Genomic DNA, 17,540 nt, shown 5'->3' with positions numbered 1-17,540 from the left:
AACTTCAGAGTTTAAACCCAAGATTAGCTAAAAACCCAATGTTTTATCAGAGGTTTAGTTTCTCCACACTACCTACCAGGACTCAGGAGGGAGATGGGACTTGCTATGCAAAAAAAACATGACAACTTAGACAAACTAGACAGGAGTTTTTACAAAATAAAGCGCTGCTATCAGAGGAAAGTCTTGTCGTTGGCTTGGGAATTGATCAGTTTCAAGCTCAAGCTGTGTCCTTGTCAGTTGACGGGTCTGTAGAAGATGTTACACTTTCAGACTATGCCTATGCCTTGTCAATGTGGACGCTTGAGGAGTAGAAACAAACTCTAAACACTGTTTTGCGCGACACTAGCCACTCTCATCAACACGATTTCGACAAAATGTGTCAGTCACCCATCTCCCCTAGCAACCTAATCAATCTCTGAGGTCCCGACAGGAAGTAGGACTGTGAGTACAGCTCTCTGTGTTTCTGTTCCTCAACCTTCTGCCATAAAATGGTTCTATAGTCTTTCTGTCAGTGTTCGGTTAGGTTTGACAAAAGTGACATTCACATATTGGGTTGTTCTGTTGTCACAGTCGTGCCTGGCTTAAAGTGCTCTCAATGTGAGGTTTGGTCCGCTTTGATGTCAGGGTCTCCAGAGACCTGGTTTGAGCATGCTATCTGCGTCAACTGTTCTCTCCCAGCCTATCCTGAAAAGAGTGACACAAGAACTGCCAGAGCAGAGATTGACTCTTTCATTTCCTACTGACTACAAATGAAGGATGCTCAGAAAGTAAATTCAGGGGGTGCCAAGCATACATTCACGCACAAACACACAGAAGTCACTAACTTTTGTTAATATTTTCTGCAACTAAGAAAAACTGCTGTATTTAACATTAGACTATTATCTCACCGTAACATTCTGTTTACAATGCTATGTGGCACACAGGAGGCTGCCGAGGGGAGGACGGCTCATAATAATGTCCGGAATGGACATATGGAATGGCATCCAACACATGGAAACCATGTGTTGGGATACCATTCCACCTATTCCGCTCCAGCCATTACCAACTTCTTGTAATGTGGCAACATCCACCACTTCCAAAATCAGACAACAAATTATGTTGGGAGACAGATTCTACAGTAACATTATTATTTTTCCAAGCATCTCTAAAATCTATGTCATACAGTTACAGGTCTAATGCAGCCATTTTTATATCAATGTCAAATCATTTCTGGGCAGGGGCGCAACTTTGGTTTTAGAAGTGGGGGGGGGGGGTGTAATGTATTTTTAATTTTTAAAATGTATCCGGTTGGATAAACACTCTAAACAGCCTACCCGACCGCTCATAGGCGTCCGCCTGGTCCAAAAGAAAACTGTCACCTCATTTTGTATCACATTCCAATTATAAAACTGGAGGGACAAAAATGCAATTTCCTATCCCTTGTCCCCTGTGAAAGTTGCACCTTTGTTTCTGGGTAACAATTAAGTACCTTACTGTGATAGTTACATTAAAATGGGCAAAATTTATTTTGAGAAAAAACTTTTTCTCAAGCAATAATTTTGCTAGGATTGTCAGGGAGTGGTCTGAGTGGGGAGGGAAAAATTGAAAATGAGCTGTTAGAGGTTTGGAACTATTTGTTATTGGTATATTAACCAATTTACCACATGGTGTATTTGACCAATAACATTTTGATTTCATTTGACTTGATTTGGTGATGTCACCATGGAAAGCTGAAACTCCCATGCAAACCTGCTGATCAGGAAATAACACTGACTATAATGCTTCACACTTTTAGAGTGTTAGTTTAATTAACTGTTGTACAATATGATACAAATCACAGAAAACACGTAATTTTCACTGGACTGGACCTTTAATGTTGTAATCACTAATCAGGTATGAATTCACTGTTATGCCCCAAAAGTGTCACATTTTGATAAAACATAAAATATCAAACTCTAAATAACAAAGATGCTATGGTATTCCCAATGCTAGTCATGTAAACTTATCCGTTCCCCTGTCACAAGGACGAAATTAGAGCATCCTTGCAAAGAAAACCTAATTCCATAATACTGATTATTTATTCATTCATTGAAATGGTAGGAATATGGGCTAGTTGGCCTATTTGATATACCGTCACAAGTTGCTATTCACTCATCACTCATTAGATAACGTGCATCTTAACTGGATTTACAATTTTAGGAAGAAAAGGCTTGATTAATAAATATCTGGTAATCATGTTATATGCCTGTAAAGTCACGAACAAATCCCTCGCGCCCCCCTGCAACGCAAGGCTCACCTGAGATGCAACCTGAGCACCACGTGACGTCTGCCCTTCATACCTTCGCACAATGAGAATTGGCATTAGCGGGGATTAAAGAAGAATATTTCAATTTACCGCAGGAATTTACCTGACAGTGCTAAAATAATTATCCGCCCTTCATGAAAAACCGAATTATGGGAACCCCAAAGACAGATATCTGAAATTGGGGTGAAGAGTATTTAAAAATGGCTGTCAGTCAAATAACTAGGGAATTTATCTTATTAATGTAAATAATTAAACGAATGATTATTGGCTAAATAAGGGCTTGGGACCCCTTTTTGTCCATATGTGATTGAGGGTAAGACAACAACAAAATATTCGGCTATGCTTTCAAATTTAAAAGGGATGGATTTTTGCCTTGGTCATGTGTGTTATATCGTTATATATTTCATATTCCGTACAATGTCAGTCCTCCACCATTTCATACCATATTTCTTGCAACTTCGGTTTAAAAAGTAGCCTATTTGTGCTGGTATGTCACAATACCACGTTTTAACTTAGGCTAAATTACAATTATGTTGTTGTTTTTTAGAGGGGGTGAGATAGATGTAGTTATGTTATATGAATTTAGCAATTAATCTATTTGAAGAATGCGTTAATATTTTGCGACAGGAAGACGGTTTACTTTTGTAAACCAAAATGGGGATTATACAACAATTGACTGATATAATAGTACGTGTGTAGCCTATGTAGGTTACAGGCTAAACTTAGATATGCCGATAGACAGAGCCATGCACCAGGCCATCAGCATTGCTTCAATTACCTCACATGGCGGTTATATGCAGCTATATTTACACTGGTCAAGGAACAGAGAAGTTAAAGGTCACTGTTTCGTTACTTTGTAGGCCATGTTATAATACAGCCTATAATGTCTGTCATCAGTGGCCTATGTAAAATATATATATATACATTTGAGGTGAATAAAGTACATGCATTAGTTTAGAGACTATGACAATACGCCAAACGTAAAACAACAATGTCTTCAAATTGTGTTTACATTTAGATGATCAATGTTATCATACATTGATGTGTGGCAGGTGTCCTAAAAGTTATGCATTTGGAGCGGATATTTTGCCTTTTACACCTGTTGAACACAGATTGTAGGTCTAATAAAATAATGCCACATTTAGAAATATTAGCAGACATACTGTCTGTCCTGTTAGATAATGTAGACAATTTCCCTCGTATGCCCGATAGTTTTCCATGTAATTGAACATGTATTATAATTGCCTATTTAGGTACTAACTTTGATTATTTATTTGTCTTTCTTATTTTATTTCTTAGATTGGCAATAATATAGCCGACCCATAACAAAAAAGTCGGAAGCCTAATTTCATATAGCCTAACGATTTCTAAAACGGATATCTCTATTCAAGAGAAGTAAACACTGAATTAAGAAAACATTGTGAGAGTGCGCATTCAGGTTATGGTTTGACGTACCAAACTCCAGATCGAAGTAATGATAATAACCTTCCACGAATGCATGGTCCGGACTGAGAAAATAATGTAGGCCGATAAGCTAAAGCCCCTACTGAAAGTAACTTGTCAACGAAACCTGTAATACTTCAGATCGTTGAGTTTGTGTGATTTAAATGATTTTGACGGCATATAACAATTTATCCAACTAACGTTTTCAGTGACAAATTGGGATATGCTGCTAATTCACAGTAGCCAAAAGTTTTCACACACTTCGGAAATCATAAAGACTGATATAAAATGGTATTCGTCACATGCTTCATAAACAACAGGTGTAGACTAACAGTGAAATGCTTCATAAACAACAGGTGTAGACTAACAGTGAAATGCTTACCTATTGGCCCTTCCCAACAATGCAGAGAGAAAAATAGAGAAATAATCAAATAAAACACTAGGAATAAATACACAATGAGTAATGATAACGTGGATATATTATATACATAGGGTACGAGGTAATTTAGTTAGATGCATACATAGAGGTAGGGATAAAGTGACTAAGCAACAGGATAGATAATAAACAGTAGCAGCAGCGTATGTGATTAGTCAAAATAGTTAGCGCACTCCACACGATTAAAATATCCAAAACATGTCTTCTCCATAACTCGTTGTGTCGCAAAAAGTAACATTAGGCTATATTTATATATCTGACGAAATATTGTGTCTATTAATCTCGAAATTGCAGAACTGTGTGATTCTCTGATTGTGAAATGATTAATAGACACCATTGAATAGGCGATAGCCTAGCCTTGCCTAACCTGCTGACTACACTCACAGGTGTGTTTTTGGCGGACATGGCTCGTCCCTCGGGGGTGAAGCTCTCTTTAGGACGCTTTAGCCAAACCAAAAGGAAGTTACAATGGGATTTATTCAAGGCTCCTGAAGTGTTCTCCGCATATCGCCCCGAGAAGGCCCCTTTTCACTAGAAGGCGATGCACCACTTCAGCATTTATGTCCGGCAGAAAAAGATGAGGCCCTCCTCTATCCCATGTAAACACGGCGCTATGCATTGTGTAAATTACGTGGATTAGCCCCCTTTTGTTGCAAGAACACTGGACCTCAATGTACACACAGGAACTGATTCAAACCTTCCCCAAAGCCATTTGGCCTTAACTGACAAAGTTAAGGAAACGTTACATCAATATCAATGCATGAATATTTTTTACCGGAAATAGGTCGTCAAAAAGGTACCTGATATTGTTGAATATGAGTTGTTTTCGGTGTCTGGAAAAGGCTGGATTGTGATGTGAAGGATAAAAATGTGACTTCTGACTTCAACTTTGAAGCATCAGTGAGAGTAGGATACATTTAGCATACATACATTTTGGTTGCCACCCCGAAATTGAAATGACTTTATATTACGGCAATTTCCGGGTTTGTGCCCTGAAATGGCCTTACCTTATTTTCTATCATTTCAATTACAAAGCAATTATTTAATTGTTCACACGAATACTATTTAGGCTAGAGTAAGCCATAGAAGCAATGTGTATAATTATATTGATAAATGCAACAACTGCTTAACAATTGTTATAAGTCTACAATGCGATAACAAAGTCTATATTAAATAGAAGGGGGATCGAATAATAAATGGTACTAGAACCTCATGCATTCCAAAGATGAGTACGGCAAATTGTTCCGAAATTAGTTCAATATTCGTTCATCAAGAAGAGGGTTATGAGAATAAATGTTTCCGTGGTGACCCTGATTTTGCGTGCGTTTTCCTATTTCTCCTATTTCAGTTGGACTAATTTTTATTGAATATTAACCTAACGTTTTAAACTATGTTAACTTTATAGGCATAAAGCCTAATGACTTCTTAGACTTATTACAGTTTTGTTGATGCCTTAGCCGAAAGCTAATACTCGACAAACAAGTATTTGTTTGATTGATGGCTCACTAAATGTGAATGGTACACATTTCAGAGGCCGAGAAGTTAGTCGATTTTGTTACAGAACATCTCTCAAATATACGTGCCTTAATTACCTTTAAAGTGTATCATTTTTTGTTGTTGCTGAAAAGACACAACACGAAAATAAGTCTCAGGGCATCACTGTATATAAATAAAATAATGTATATATTAAGCTATAGGGACTGGCTAAATGATGTGTGTGTTAGAAATGTGTTCTCAAATTGTGCAAAAGGTCAAGTTAGCTTTTTAGTTGTAAAGTTTCTTGCATCTGACCTAGACCCTGAACATACCTTATCATATGTGTTTGCCTATACATGTACACATACAATGTACACATACATACAATGTACACATGATACATGCCTTGTTATAAATGTAAAAAAATGGGAAAATAATTATTGATTCATTGTGTGTCTCACGTGTTGGACTGTTTAATATCCTGAAATGTCTCTGATGTTGTGTGTTTTTTTTTACAATGTGTTATATAATAAATGTAGCTTCACAACTGAGTTTCAGTCCCCACTTACGTCTATGATTGAGGTCTGAAAGAGTGTGGCAGAGAATGATTGAAAGCCAGCAAGGCACTGAGAAATTAATTTGAGATAAGACATCACAATTAGTGGAAGTATGCCTAATAAATGACGTTACTTCATTTCTAATCATTTTACATGGAGGATTTGAAGCCAGCTTAAAAAAAACGTATATAAGATGATATAATGACAACAAAATAACCACTTGATAACATTAATCTAACATGTTTATTTGAATGCTTTATTTTTTTTTAAATGTGTTGAATGTTGTATTGTAATTATAGGGCGTTCGGCATTGTATAAGTTATTAGTGATTTTGAGTGATTTAAACAGTGATTATTAACTGAACAGCTCCTTTTGTTTACCTTTCGATTGATGTAAAAAATAAAATAAGTAAAATGGAAACGTTTCTTTCTCATTCACTCCTTTTCAAAATACTATGTCAAATTTAGTCATGTCAAAATAAAAACGACCAGTTAGAAATTTAAGTTTGATAAAAATACGATTTTGTTATAAAGTCAAAAGGCACGGAAATCGTCTGAATTTAGATAGTGGTTCGAAATTGTCCTCTAAGCGTAAACACGGTCCACAGTAGCAAGGTACGAAATTAAAAAGATATAAAACAATAAGATAATGGAATAGTTTTAGAGCAGAACGTCTTGCCTTGACGAAATGTGACAGAAACGTTTCACTGGTTGTTTGTTTTGCGTCAGACGTACGGGAGTCAATCACATTTCACAGCAGTTATTGCCTCTTCTACGCACCTGTGACCTATGAAAACTTGACTTCAGGTGTGCAAAAGTTCATATATGTAGAGAAGATAGTCCATGATTTTTTTAACTGAACGAATTAGTCATGTTTTTCCCAAAAATAATCATTTATATGGACGTAGTTGTCCTCATTAACTAAGTAATGTATCAGTATGCGGTTTAACGTAGGAATGAAATGCAAATGAATACGAAAAATGAATCAGATCTTGACCTCATCATGTGTAGGCTGTATAATGTTAACACGTAGGCCTATTACTAGAAAACGTGCTTCTTTGTGAACCTGTCTCTTACCTGTCAATCCAACTTGGTGGACTGAAATGTGTTACCCCTCCTTATTGACTGAATTTGTGCTTTCTTATAGTCTAAATTGTAAAGACATATTGATCTATGGTGTAATCCTAAACCAGAATGCATTGATAAAAGTGACCACCAGAACCTAGTGTTAATATTCATAAAACATTTTCAATTATTTTATTCAATTATGTTGATGCATATTTTACAAAGTATTTTGAGTATTTCATTCATTTTGTCTCGGTGCCTGTCGGGCATTTAACTAAGGAATGAAGGCCTAACTTTCACTAAGGAATGCAGGCCTAACTTTCACTAAGGAATGCAGGCCTAACTTTCACTAAGGAATGCAGGCCTAACTTTCACTAAGGAATGCAGGCCTAACTTTCACTAAGGAATGCAGGCCTAACTTTCACTAAGGAATGCAGGCCTAACTTTCACTAAGGAATGCAGGCCTAACTTTCACTAAGGAATGCAGGCCCAACTTTCACTAAGGAATGCAGGCCTAACTTTCACTAAGGAATGCAGGCCTAACTTTCACTAAGGAATGCAGGCCTAACTTTCACTAAGGAATGCAGGCCTAACTTTCACTAAGGAATGCAGGCCTAACTTTCACTAAGGAATGCAGGCCTAACTTTCACTAAGGAATGCAGGCCCAACTTTCACTAAGGAATGCAGGACTAACTTTCACTAAGGAATGCAGGCCTAACTTTCACTAAGGAATGAAGGCCTAACTTTCACTAATGAATGCAGGCATAACTTTCACTAAGGAATGCAGGCCTAACTTTCACTAAGGAATGCAGGCATAACTTTCACTAAGGAATGCAGGCATAACTTTCACTAAGGAATGCAGGCCCAACTTTCACTAAGGAATGCAGGCCTAACTTTCACTAAGGAATGCAGGCCTAACTTTCACTAAGGAATGCAGGCCTAACTTTCACTAAGGAATGCAGGCCTAACTTTCACTAAGGAATGCAGGCCTAACTTTCACTAAGGAATGCAGGCCTAACTTTCACTAAGGAATGCAGGCCTAACTTTCACTAAGGAATGCAGGCCCAACTTTCACTAAGGAATGCAGGCCTAACTTTCACTAAGGAATGCAGGCATAACTTTCACTAAGGAATGCAGGCATAACTTTCACTAAGGAATGAAGGCCTAACTTTCACTAATGAATGCAGGCATAACTTTCACTAAGGAATGCAGGCCTAACTTTCACTAAGGAATGCAGGCATAACTTTCACTAAGGAATGCAGGCATAACTTTCACTAAGGAATGCAGGCCTAACTTTCACTAAGGAATGCAGGCATAACTTTCACTAAGGAATGCAGGCCTAACTTTCACTAAGGAATGCAGGCATAACCTGAACATCTATACACTTGAAAACAATCTCTTCAAATCAGCTGCAATGGTGAAACCGTTCATAAAGGACCATGTCAGATTTGAGTTGCTGTATGATTCACAAGACACATGCTTCCTGCTGCTGTGATGCAGTGGAGCAGTGAATATGTATTAATCAAGAATGTGTCCTGGATGGATACATGATCATGATATACGGTTCATTCATAAAACTCACTGCCAATGTTAATTTACCATATTTTACATTTGTTTTGCCAAACAGGTAAATAGCCTACACCACAAAACCCAGAAAACATGCACCACATAAACCATACGAATCCAGTTTTAGGAAAAAGCCTCAATATTATTTCCACCTGAAAGCATGACCTGACGTCCGTGTATGATTCTAAACCAAAGCTGTCATTGTTGTGTCTTTTCCAGGCTGCCGACTGATTTAATCGGGCTGTATTTTACTTTGTGTGTAGGACGAGCCAACAGAACATCTGACCATGGAGCTTGCCAGGCAGCGGATCCTACAGGTCTGCAATCACAGAGAAATCATATCATTTCCCATCCATATTAAGGTAGAGAGATTGCCAAAATGTTTGTTGTCAAATGCACATCATACGCGTGGCGGTACTGGGCAAAAGAATTCGAATGGATTTTCAATCAATACGTATCCTTCTCAGGTCAACAAATGGGCTCGATAGATTGTTACGGAGCGGATGGTGTAAAATGGAGAGAGACAACTAAGAGGACACTCGTCTCAAGGTAAGCCATCCATCTACTTTTAGACGAGTGTCCTCTTAGTTTGCCTCTCTCCATCCCCTCTGTAACAGTCTCTCTAGCCCAAGGCTGGACAATGACCAGGGGGGAGAGAGAGGACAGGCTGTCCAATTACGATTGAGATCAGAGTCGAGACTCATCTTAGAATAGGACATCTGGTAGAGAAGGATCTGTGTGACATCAGAAAGATACGGTGGCAGCGATAGCAACACGTTACAGTGGCATAATTTCAGACTAACTACAGGGGAGGAGCTACAGTCAATTACATTGCACTAGACAGGTGATTGTAGGCTTCGGCATAGTACTTAACATTACAAAATCGGTACAAGCAAAAACTTCACATTTAAAGTGACAAGTGGTGCATAACTGCAACACTTTACACTTTTTACATGGTAATTACATACATATTTAGTTACATTAATAGAGGGCCAATTAAATTGGCAAAGGTGCCTGCAGGGATGAAGTCATTAGGGTGGAGGGGACTATAATATCATATTAGAGAAGGGGAATATTCCTACCCTGTCAGAAAGAGCTCCCACTGAATAGGTCAAATGGGAAAAAGCTGCTGAAGAGGATGAGGGTGAGGAGAGAGGGTAACCCTTCGGCCGTGTGAGGTAATGTCGTCCTAATGTAAGTGAAGCCAAGGTGAGGAGGCAGGTAGGATGGAGAGGAACGATTGGCCTGGCACAGACCAGGTGGATTGATATGCCCTCTTACACAGAATAAAATAGGAAGATTATTTCATTGTCACGTTGTGTAGTTCATATGCCAAATCACTGTTAATCATTTATATGCATTTGTACCCAAGTGTGTATGACCATGTGTGTGTCTGTGCTTGTGTGTGAATGCCCATGTGTGTGCCAGTGTATGTGTTACTGTGCATGTGTGTATGCCTATGTGTTGTCTGTCCATTAGTAAAGTTAAAAACCGTGTTGGAGGAGCCACGTCCCCTGAACACACCAGGCTCCATTCTAGCAGGAGCACGTTCAAATGTTCAAATTTTACTCTACACCCCCCCCCCCTCACTTTTGTCCTAAGAGGGCAATTAAGGAAACAAACGTTTTCCCCCAGATTAGCTGACTGCCAGCTTTGCATACTAATGTAATGCCAAGTGGTTACAAATAGTGAGTGCTCTAATTACCGGCACTGTTTTCAATCAGAAATTGCTCAATTTCCCAGGATGAGGTCTCCATGGCTGGAGGGAAAAACACACAACCTGACAGAAGCAAGAGACAATCATCATCTGTGTGTGTGGAGTGTGTATATCAGTGTGTGTGTGGTGTGTACATCTGTGTGTGCGTATGTGTATGTGTGTGTGTATATATCTGTGTGTGGAGTGTGTATATCTCTCTGTGTGTGTGTGTGTGTGTGTGTGTGGAGTGTGTATATCTGTGTGTGTGTGTGAATGTGTGTAGTGTGTATATCTGTGTGTGTGTGGAGTGTGTATATCTGTGTGTGCGGAGTGTGTATATCTGTGTGTGTGTGTGGAGTGTGTATATCTGTGTGTGTGTGTGTGTGTGTGTGTGTGTGTGTGTGTGTGTGTGTGTGTGTGTGTGTGTGTGTGTGTGTGTGTGTGTGTGTGTGTGTGTGTGTGTGTGTGTGTGTGTGTGTGTGTGTGTGTGTGTGTGTGTGTGTGTGTGTGTTTGTGTCCTTGTGTGACTGTGAGTGTGTGTATGCAAATAAGTTCATCTGCCTTTCTGTGTATGCAACAGACGCAGGCAGGCACAGCCCTCTCCATCACTGGTGCCCCTGACAACACAGGAAATGGATCCCACCCGGTGGCAGCCTCAGCCTTCACACTATTTAGCACCACAATTATCCCCCATTCATTCACAGGCTGGATGAACCATATAAGGCCAACTGTGATTCAGCGATGATCAGCGCAATGTGAAACCACGGGTCTGGCCTGGCAATTTGATGTAATTGTGCTGCTGTGATCTTCTGTAGTAGGTGAGACACCTCCTTTATTGTGCCATTCTACTGGAGGGAGAGAATTGGAATGAAGGAGTCTTTGATTGTAGGTGGACACAGTCATAATATCTGTAAGAAGTACAATGGTGTAGCATATCGTGGGTGATCAAACAGAGTAGGGGGAAATTAACAGTGATGTAAAGTACTTAAGTAGAAAATACTTTAAAGTACTACTTACGTCTTTTTTGGGGGTATCTGTACTTTACTACCTTTCAAAAAGTTAGGGGTCACTTAGACATTTCCTTGTTTTTGAAAGAAAAGCACCTTTTTTTGTCCAGTAAAATAACCTCAAATTGATCAGAAATACAGTGTAGACATTGTTAATATTGTAAATGACTATTGTAGCTGGAGACAGCAGATTGTTAATGGAACGTCAACATAGGTGTACATAGGACCATTATCAGCAACCATCTCTCCTGTGTTCCAATGGCACATTGTGTTAGATAATCCAAGTTTATCATTTTAAAAGGCTAATTGATCATTAGAAAACCCTTTTTGCAATTATGCTAGCACAGCTGAAAACTGTTGTTCTGATTAAAGAAGCAATAAAACGGGCCTTCTTTAGACTAATTGAGTATCTGGACCATCAGTATTTGTGGGTTCGATTACAGGCTCAAAATGGCCAGAAACCAAGTACTTTCTTCTGAAACTCGTCAGTCTATTCTTATTCTGAGAAATTAAGGTTTTCCATGCGAGAAATTGCCAAGAAACGGAAGATCTCATACAATGCTGTGTACTACTCCCTTCACAGAACAGTGCAAATGATCTCTAACCAGAATGGAAAGAGGAGTGGGAGGCCCAGGTGCACAACTGAGCAAGAGGACAAGTACATTAGAGCATCTAATTTGAGAAACAGACACCTCACAAGTCCTCAACTGGCAGGTTCATTAAAGTACCCGCAAAACACCAGTCTCAATGTCAACAGTGAAGAGGCGACTCCGGGATGCTGGCCTTCTAGGGAGTGACGGTTGCTGATAATGGGCCTCTGTATGTCTATGTAGATATTACATTAACAAAACTGACGTTTCCAAGCTACAATAGTCATTTACAACATTTCCTGACACCCAAAAGTACTCGTTATATTTCGAATGCTTAGCCCGACAGGAAAATGGTCCAATTCACACACTTATCAAGAGAACATCCCTGGTCATCCCTACTGCCTCTGATCTGGCAGACTCACTAAACACAAATATTGCATTTGTAAATGATGTCTGAGTGTTGGAGTGTGCCCTTGGCTATCGGTAAATATAAAAAAACAAGAAAATGGTGCCATCTGGTTTGCTTAATTTAATATAAGGAATGTGAAATTATGATACTTAAGTGTATTTTAGTAATTACATTCACTTTTGATACTTGAAGGGATACTTCAGAATTTTGGCAATGAGGCCCTTAATCTACTTCCCCAGAGTCAGATAAACTTATGGAGACCATTTTTATGTTCAGTATGAAGGAAGTTAGAGGTAGTTTGACGAGCCAACGCTAACTAGCGATAGCACAATGACTGGAAGTCTATGGGTATCTGCTAGCATACTAATCTCGGTTGGAATGGAGGTAGGGCAAGGAACGAACATCCTCCCACCACCGAGGTTCATGGGGAGCTGTAGGGACGGCACAGAGCACAGTGAACCCGGTGACCTTTAGCTAATGGAGGTCTGGCCTCTGATCAATGCACTGAGAGACTGACGGAGGCCATCTTGCCCTTTCACTGAGAGATGGGATGGAGGGGACAGAGGGGGACGGAGGGCGGCAGCCAACAGGCGCGCCATGCAGCCATCGACCCTGCCAGTCTCCCATCCTGTGGGTGACAGCTGTGCCAGCGGGCCTGGGGATGGTAATGTCAAGATGCCACTCTGCCCTGCCACCAAGGAAGGACAGCCAACCTCTCAGTCTCTGTGCTGTAAGGAGGGAGGGAGGGAGGGAAAGTCACTGCAGATTTATGTATTATGGCTTTGTGGTCAAATGGAATCAGCTTAACAGGTGTAAGATCTTAATTTAAACACCCTGTTGCAGGAGAAAATTCCTGAAATGCAATGCATTTACATTTTGAGGTTTAAAAAGGCTTCTGAAGGTTATAATTTTACCTTTTAAATTTCAGACTTGATTTTCCCTTATGAAAAATGGATTCTAATTCACATAATAATTCACATTTCCTCTTGCTGCAGGATTATTTTCCTGCTGTAGCAAACTGGCTCAAATTATGATCTTACATCTGTACCAGTATAGTGTAATTAAGAATCTGACGAAAGACTGAGAGAGCAAGTGTTTACAACAAGTTTATGGACAGTGTTGCATTTAAATGTAGTGTAATTACAGTTTCAGCGAAGACATAAGCCAAGTTTAGGGCAGTGTAATAATATTAGCATTTTCTGTGGTTGTAACTTGAAATGCAGTGTTGGGGATGTAAATGTTTGTGTAAAGCTTTGGGGTTGAGATGTTGAGATGTCATTTTGTCGTGTGATGCTCGATACAACCCAGATGGCTCATTATTGTGTCTTTCATCATAGTAGAGCCTCGGAGACACACATGAATGACATACAGCTCCATACACATTAGCATAGAACAACAAATGAACAACAGTTTGTGCACTGTAATGAATTGTACACCTCGTTACAATCATGCAAAGCAATTCATAAGACCAAGCGCACATAAATCACATTCCATACGGAGGGGGAAAAAAAGCTCAGAGATAAGATTTGGAGCAGATTTCTCTTTTTATTATCGTTATCATTAACAGTAATTTGATACTCAAACCTCCTGTGACCTCTTCACAGCATCCTCCTTTCCCAGAAGAGCCACTCAATAGCATGAGCAGAAGGCAAAGTGCAGAGAGAGAGAGAGAGAGAGAGAGGAGAGAGATAGTGAGATAAAGATTGATAGTGTACACTGCACAGTACATTATACACAATATATACATGCAGAGAGAGAGAATAAAGTGTGTTAGAGATTGATAGTGTGCACTATACAGTCAATTATACACAGAGAGACAGAGAGACGAAAGAGAGAAAGAGAGAATAAAGAGAGAGGAGAGAGAGAGAGATAGTGAGATAAAGATTGATAGTGTACACTGCACAGTACATTATACACAATATATACATGCAGAGAGAGAGAGAAAAGTGTGTTAGAGATTGATAGCGTGCACTATACAGTCAATTATACACAGAGACAGACAGAGAAACGCAAGAGAGAGAATGAGAGAGAGACGAAAGAGAGAGAGAGAGAATAAAGAGAGAGAGAATATTGAGAGAGATAGTCCGTAATATACATTATAAACATGCTTATCATATCGCTGATGTCCTTTAATATGGTGCTCCTCAATGCACATTCCTAAAATTCAAATGCAATCCAAAAACAATGTAGAAGTGGAAACACATGAAGACGTCATGCGGTCACCGCGGGCCAGTGGTGGGACCTACTGTCTGTGTGTGATTACCATGCAGTTACACTTACTGTACATTTGGCCATAAGCCCCACCGACAGACCGACTGAGGAGAATATGGGGCAATCTGAGCGGGGCATGTCTGGCCTGTGACAGGCTCAACTTGCCAGCGTTTCCTCCTTATCAGGAGCTGGGGGTGGCGAAACTAATTGAAAAGCTACTTAGGTTTTCTTCCTCTCATATAAATGGATTACAGTCTTTGCCTCCATGCTTTGGTCCTATGTTTACTCAATGAGATTTGACACTAGAGTGGAGGGATAGGTCCACTCCCAATTTGATCCCACACGCCCAATTCCATACTAACAATCAGCGCCTGTCTCCGTCTCACACCCTCCTGTGTTTATTATCTTAGCAGGCCAATAAAATGGCCCATCATACTATATATACTGTACAAACATGTTAATATATGTATACATGTGGGGATATGGTATGGGGGAGGCTGACACCCTTGGCCAGGGACTTACGGGGTGCAGGGGAGTGAGGAAAGGGGTGCAAGAGAGAACCCCGTGGATCCACTGAGTGGTGTGGCAGACTCCCCAACCTCCTGCTAGGATTTGTTGGAATGTAAGAGAGGAGGATTTTAGCACCAGGCGAGCCACGCCAGAGCCACGCAGACTTCATGCCATCTGTCTCCCCCCTCCGTCCTCCTTTTGCCAAACTCATTAGACCTTTTTTTCTCTCCTTTTCATCCCTTGTCACAAGACTAGGGGACATACTGGGATCTGCTAAGGCATTGGAGGAAAGAATGGAGGGAGGAAATGGAAGAAGAAGCTCAATAAACAGATTTAGAAATCTGGGTTCATTAATATGTATTCATGATGTACTGACAGCCTGAACAACATACAGACTCTGTATCACAGAGGAACTGAGTCTTCATATTGGGCATGTTGTATCAAAGTTTAATGACCGTAAAACACTTCCACGAGTCAGTAAAGTCAGTCAGTGAAGTCTAACACTGGATCGAAGGCATCAATGTCAAAAAGGTATTATTTTTAACAACATATTCTCGTATATTTAACTTCTATTGTCCTTCAAGAGTGGCAGATTTTTTTATACTGCATGTTCAGTTTTCCATTGGTAGGAATCTGTGAGGTAGTGACACATCATACATTATTATGTATGAGTTAGTGAAATTGAAGCCTGTTGTGATTAGTCAGAAACATGTCAGATTAATTATCATAACTGTCAATATGGTGTCATACATGCCCCAATTACTCAATGACCTAATAAACAGTATCATAAATAACAGTATGTTGATGATATGTTCATTTGAACCAGTAATTAAGTCAAGTGAGTATTGTTGTATATTGTTGTGTATGTACTGTATCAAATCAGGAAAACAGTCATCTACAAACCTTAATTGACCAGGTCAACTTCACATCCATAAATCCCTGAAAACAAATGTTTTTACAACATGAAGCTTTTGACAAACAGATTACATATTTAACCAAGTTGAGTAGGGCTCAGGATCATGATTCAGAGGGCATTATGAAATCTAAAACAGATCCCCCTCATCAAATGGCTCTGTGAGCCGTGTGGTGGTCTGATGGGGTTGACCCCTGGCCCTCTCCCTGTGGGGGGCGGCTGGGGAGGGGCGCGGGAGATCACACGAAGGCCCTGTTCTGGCTCCATGTCCAAACAGCCTGGTCTGTTCAGGAGGAGGGTGGAGGGGTGGAAGTGTACCCCCTCGTCCTAAAGAGAGCACCAGGTGGCAAGGATGTGGGCAGGGGGCTTTTGATGCTGACCCCTGGTCCCTGGGATGGGATGTCTCTAGTCATTGATCCAGCCAGAGGAGGGAGGGGAGCCAGGTGCCCCTGGTGGCGATGGGGATCAGCTGCTACAGTCTGGGTATGGAGGAGAGGAGTCTGGGCCACACTGGTCCCAGTCATGCCAGTAGTCACAGCCCCAGTGTTGACTGGCTGTGATGTTGTAGACAGGGTGCTGGTCTAACACTGAAAGCAAAAGGGAACAGATTAATGAGTCTGTGTCTTCAAACTTTTGACTGGTACATTCAAGGGTTTTTCTTTATTTTTACTATTTTCTACATTGTATGCTGCCCTATTTGGTAACAGACCAAGTCCATATTATGACAAGAACAGCTCAGATAAACAAAGAGAGACGACAGTCCATCATTACTTTAAGACATGAAGGTCAGTCAATACAGAAAATGTCAAGAAGTTTGAAAGTTTCTTCAAGTGCAGTTGCAAAAACCATCAAGCGCTATGATGAAACTGGCTCTCATGAGGACCACCACAGGAAAGGAAGACCCTGAGTTACCTCTGCTGCAGAGGATAAGTACATTAGAGTTACCAGCCTCATAAATTGCAGCCCAAATAAAAGTAACAGACACATTTCAACATCAACTGTTCAGAGGAGACTGCGGGAATCAGGCCTTCATGGTTAAATTGATGCAAAGTAACCACTACTAAAGGACACCAATTAGAAGAAGAGACTTGCTTAGGCCAAGAAACATGAGCAATGGACATTGGACAAGTGGAAATCTGTCCTTTGGTCCGATGAATCCAAATTGGAGATTTTTGGTTCCAACCACTATATCTTTGAGAGACGCAGAGTAGGTGAACGGATGATCTCCACATGGGTGGTTCCCACCATGAAGCATGGAGGAGGAGGTGTGATGGTGCTTTGCTGGTGACACTGTCTGTGAATTATTTAGAATTCAAGGCACTCTTAACCAGCATGGCTTCCACAACATTCTGCAGCGATTCACCATCCAATCTGGTTT

At 40.2% G+C, this 17,540-nt stretch overlaps 1 long non-coding RNA gene across 2 annotated transcripts in view; it reads right to left on the bottom strand.

The window, feature by feature from the left end:
- Positions 1-14,053: 14,053 nt before the first annotated feature.
- The window catches only part of LOC123993346, a 144,256-nt gene continuing 140,769 nt past the window's right edge, over positions 14,054-17,540 (bottom strand). For both annotated transcript variants that reach the window (XR_006831437.1, XR_006831438.1), the window contains one exon: positions 14,054-16,749. This is a non-coding gene — a long non-coding RNA (uncharacterized LOC123993346). The remainder of the gene's footprint in view (positions 16,750-17,540) is intronic.

The sequence above is a fragment of the Oncorhynchus gorbuscha genome, linkage group LG13, assembly GCF_021184085.1.
Source record: "Oncorhynchus gorbuscha isolate QuinsamMale2020 ecotype Even-year linkage group LG13, OgorEven_v1.0, whole genome shotgun sequence".
In the NCBI taxonomy this organism is placed as follows: domain Eukaryota; kingdom Metazoa; phylum Chordata; class Actinopteri; order Salmoniformes; family Salmonidae; genus Oncorhynchus; species Oncorhynchus gorbuscha.
This window is presented reverse-complemented; position numbering and strand designations above follow the sequence as displayed.